Source organism: Penaeus monodon, chromosome 8, assembly GCF_015228065.2.
Source record: "Penaeus monodon isolate SGIC_2016 chromosome 8, NSTDA_Pmon_1, whole genome shotgun sequence".
Lineage (NCBI taxonomy): Eukaryota > Metazoa > Arthropoda > Malacostraca > Decapoda > Penaeidae > Penaeus > Penaeus monodon.
Genome location: NC_051393.1, coordinates 10,879,542 through 10,884,541, shown reverse-complemented (window position 1 = coordinate 10,884,541; position 5,000 = coordinate 10,879,542). Strand labels below are relative to the sequence as shown.

General features: G+C 45.2%; 1 protein-coding gene across 1 annotated transcript in view; it reads left to right on the top strand.

The window, feature by feature from the left end:
- Positions 1 to 749: 749 nt before the first annotated feature.
- Positions 750 to 5,000, top strand: part of LOC119576141 (pleiotropic regulator 1-like) — a gene marked incomplete in the record, with an annotated part of 22,291 nt that continues 18,040 nt past the window's right edge. The window contains 1 exon segment of the mRNA XM_037923710.1: positions 750 to 825.

The window sequence follows — 5,000 nt, the reverse complement described above, 5'->3', positions numbered from 1 at the left end:
CAGCAACGAAAAAAATCTTCAAATAATCTTAAATGCAAGAGTAAATAAATATCAGGAAAAATCGGGCTTTCCACTTACTGCACATGTTAGTCATTTGAAGAGGATGAATCTTTTTCCTTGATTGTATATCAGGAAACACACGATTTTACGTCACTGCAGACTCGGTCTTTGTAGGTGTAAACAGTCTATGTAAACAATTTATTGGTGTTTTTTGTAAGATTAATAAGCTTTGAAGCTAGGAAATTTCTTAATTACCCCACAAAATCTTGGTAATGCAAAAGATTTTTAAATTAAACAAAATCTTCTTGAGTAATACAAGAGTCCTAATTAGACAAAATCTAATTAGAGAAAATCTGAGAAATGCAAAATAATTTCTAATTAAACAGAATTTGAGCATTACAAGAAAAATAAATCTGTTACAACTGAATAACATAATAAGAAACTAACCATGCCCCAAATATTGAAATCGTACAAATTTGGAATAATGAAGGTCTTCTAAATAATAAAATTAAACCGCAACGATTTGAATTTATTTCCTATAGTAGTTCATCCTCGTTACCGTGTTTATGTCCACGTAAGTATAATTTTTAGAAGAAAACCACCAAATATGTAAGGAAAAATACTAAATATACAAGAATGATATCTGAAATGCCTTAAGAAAGAATCAAAGCCAATAATCAACCGAAGCTTCATAACGAGACAGCGACACAACACCTCAACACAACGAACATCTGTCTCTCAATGGCAGACGAAGCGCAGGTGACACCCAACGAGGCTTTTCAACAAGCCCGCACTCGTGTCTTCATTATACACTCCTGGTGTCAGGTAACTTGGCTGTGACGTCATTTTCCTAGGTCATGAGATCCGGTCGAGTCATGCGGTCATGGGGTTTTACTGGTTTGTATTGGAAATGGATGGTATTAGAACGATGTATTGGTCATGCAGAATAAACGTACTTGGTATATATTTTCCTATTAAATGTTTATTGTTATTATTATTACTATTGTTATTATTGTTCCTTCTTTTTGGCTAGTAATTGTTGGGTGTAGTTTTATTATTATTATAGAAATAGAGGTTATCGTGATATTGTCACCATTTTTGTTGGTTGTAATATTATGAGTAGTAGTACTGGGTACTATTATTGTATTGTTGTTACCACTGTTTGTATAACCACCATCAGTGTTGTTTTCTTATCATGTCTTATCATTAGTATCATCATTATTTTATTGATAATGATAATAATGATAATACTGATAATGATAATGATAATAATGATAATAGTAATAATGATATGAATGATAACAGTTATTATAATAATGATCATGTTGATAACAACGATAATGATGATAAGAATGATAATGACAGTAGTAATAATAATAATATAATAATGATACTGATGATAATAATAATAATAATAATGATAATAATAATAATAATAATAATAATAGTAATGATAATGATAATGATAATAATGCAATAATAATATCAATAACAATGATAATGATAACGGTGATAGCAATCAAAATGATAATCACTATTATTATTATCATCATCGCCATTATTAGAATGTTATGATTTTTTATCATTATTATTTTTGTTATTATTTTTGTTATTATCATTATTACCATGAACCGGCCCTACACCCGACAGAAGGAGTAAATGAGGGGATCCGATGGCACCTGCAGACAAAATGACCTCCCTCCGTGCCATTACCATTACCATTGCCATTATTATCATTATCAACATCATTACTAATGAATTCTTTATCACTGTCATTGTTACTATTGTCCTCCTCTGATTCCCTTCTCCTTCCCCATCCCTTTCCTCTTTCTCGTTTTCCTCTTCCCCTCCTCATCTTCCATCCGTCTCCTTTTATTTTCCTCTTCCCCTCCTCATCCTCGTTCTCCTTCTCTTACTTACACTACGCTTCATTTTTTCTTCTTTTACATCGCGCCTCCTACTTCCCCCTCAATTTCCTCTCCACTTCCTTTCTCCCTCAATTCCTCCCCCCTTCCCTTCTCCCTCAATTCCTCCCCCCTTCCCTTCTCCCTCAATTCCTCTCCTCCTCCCTTCTCCCTCAATTCCTCCCCCCTTCCCTTCTCCCTCAATTCCTCTCTACCTTCACTTCTCCCTCAATTCCTCTCCCCCTTCCCTTCTCCCTCAATTCCTCTCCCCTTCCCTTCTCCCTCAATTCCTCTCCCCCTTCCCTTCTCCCTCAATTCCTCTCCCCCCTTCCTTTCCCCCTCAAATCCTCTCCCCTTCCTTCTCCCTCAATTCCTCTCCCCTCTTCCTTCTCCCTCATTCCTCTCCACCTTCACTTCTCCCTCATTCCTCTCCCCTTCCTTCCTCCTCATTCCCTCCCCCTTCCCTCTCCCTCAATTCCTCCCCCTTCCCTTCTCCCTCAATTCCTCTCCCCTTTCCTTCTCCCTCAATTCCTCTCACCCTTCCTTTCCCTTCTCCCTTCCCCCTCTCCCCACCACTACCTCCCCTCCTCACCACCCCTCTATTCACCCCTTCCCCTCCCTTTCTCACGCCCTCCTTCCACTCCACTCACCCCCTCCCCATTACCCTTCCTCTCCTTCCTCCACTCGCCCCTCACCCCTCCTCCCCCTTCTCCCTCCATCCCCCCCCCTCCATTTACCATTCACCTCTCCACTTACCCATTACCCTCCCCCCTTCCACTCCATTCACCCCGTCCCCCTTCCCCACCCCCTTCCACTCCATTCACCCCGTCCCCCTTCCCCACCCCCTCCCCCTCCATTCACCCCCTCACCCTTCCCCATCCCCCTTCCCCTTCCCCATCCCCCTTCCCCTCTTCCCGCCCTCCTCCCACCCCCCACAGACACGACGGATCCCCCCTCCCCATCGAGTTCCTTGTAAACACTCATCACGTGACATTTGCGAGGTATGAGCCTGTACCAGCATCCCTTGTGAAGCCTGATCTGTACATCCCCCACCTCCCTCTTCCCCCACCCCCTCCGCCCTTCCTCTCTCCTCTCTCCCCTCTCCCTCACCTCCTCACTCCCCGCCGGTCGTCTTCCTCTCTCTCTCTTTCTCACTTTCTCTCTTTCTTTCTGTATCACTTTCTCTCTCTCTCTCTCTCTCTCTCTCTCTCTCTCTCTCTCTCTCTCTCTCTCTCTCTCTCTCTCTCTCTCTCTCTCTCCCTCTCTCTCTCCCTCTCTCTCTCCCTTTCTCTCTCCCTTTCTCTCTCCCTCTCTCTCTTTCTCTCTCTCTCTTCTCTCTCTCTCCCTCTCCTCTGGCTTCGTCTCCATCCTCTCCCCCCCCACCCCCGTCCCCGCCCTCCCTTCTCCCTCCTCCTTGCCTCATCCTACTCTCTCCCCCCTTCTCCCTCTCCCTCCTCCACCGCCCGCCCTCTCTCCGACCTCCTTCTCTTCTTTCCTCCCCCCACCCTTTACCCTCCCCCTCCTCTCTCCCTTTTCCCTCTCCACCCTCCCTCCTTCACCCCACGCTCCGCCCTTCTAACTTTCCCATTTCTCTCCCTTATCCACTCTATCCTTCTCTCTCTCTCTCCTCTCTCCCCTTCTCCCTCTCCCTCCTCTCTCCCCTTCTCCCTCTCTCCCTCCTCTCCCCCCTTCTCCCTCTCTTTCTCCCCCCTTCTCCCTCTCCCTCCTCTCTCCCCTTCTCCCTCTCCCTCCTCTCTCCCCTTCTCCCCTCTCTCTCTCCCTTCTCCCTCTCTTTCTCCCCCCTTTCTCCCTCTCCCTCCTCTCTCCCCTTCTCCCTCTTCCTCCTCTCTCCCCTTCTCCCTCTTCCTCCTCTCTCCCCTTCTCCCTCTCCCTCCTCTCTCCCCTTCTCCCTCTCTTTCTCCCCCCTTTCTCCACCCTCTTTTGCTCTTGTTCTTCTCCCCACCCCCCACCCCCACCCCCACCCCCCTCGACAAGGATACCCCGCCCGACCACCATTTTTTCCTTTTCTTTTTCCTTCTTCGCTCTCCTCTTTTGCTTTCTCTTTTTCTTTCTTTCTTTCTTCCAGTTTTTCACTTGCGTATCACTTCTCTTCTTCAATTTTTATCTCCTTTTCTGTTTTGATTTGATTTTCTTACTCTTTCCATTTTCCTTTTCTCTCTCTATTTTTTTTTCAGTATTGCTTTTCTCTTTGTATTTATTGTCATTTTCCTTTCTGTTTCCTTCTATCCATCTATCCGTACAATCAACGATCCATCTATCTATTTCTATCGGTCTATGTATCTGTCTATCTCTATCAATCCGTCTGCACACCTGTCTACCTACCTACCTATCTATTTGTCGTCTATCTATCTCTGTGTTTCTCTCTTTGTCTCTCATTCCTTCTCTTTGCTTCTCCCTTCTTGGTCCCTTTCTCTTTCATCCTTTGTCTCGAGTCCTCCTCTCGTCGCCCTTTCCACCAGGTTAACACCATGACAATCAAAAATATTATCAACATAATTTACGTCCTTGTTCGCATTATGCAGCTGCAGTCACTTCTTTCGCGCTCTGTTTTACACATTTAATCGTGGAAGAAAAGTCCTTATAATCGGCACGTTAACAGTTCTTGGAAGCGGGCGAGAATTTTCCATGCGCGCGCGCGATCATCTCGGCGTTTTGAGCCTGTTTCTGCGCCGCCATGTGTATGACGTCATCGAGTTGTGACGTCACTTGCATCCTGCTTGGTACCCGGGGTGCCGGCGAACGTCATGCCTGCGTCTCCTTCATCATCCTTCTCGCCCTCTCCTCTCTCTCTAGGTCTTAAATACTACCTCCTTGTTTATTCTGCTTCTTTCCTCTTCCCTTTCGTGGTAAAACTGACCCCGTAAAAAAAAAAGAGGCAGCGAGTCGCGCATCCGCTTGTGTTCTCGTAGGCGACAAGAACCCGATGAAGATGCCTTGTTTTGGTATCCCGAAGCAGGGCAGTCTCCGCCACGCCTCCGCCTGCATCAGCCCCGCGCCGCCCATGAGATCAGCCCTCAAATTCGACCAACACAATTTCTCATCATCGTCTGTCAATGGAAGAATAACGAGACCGAT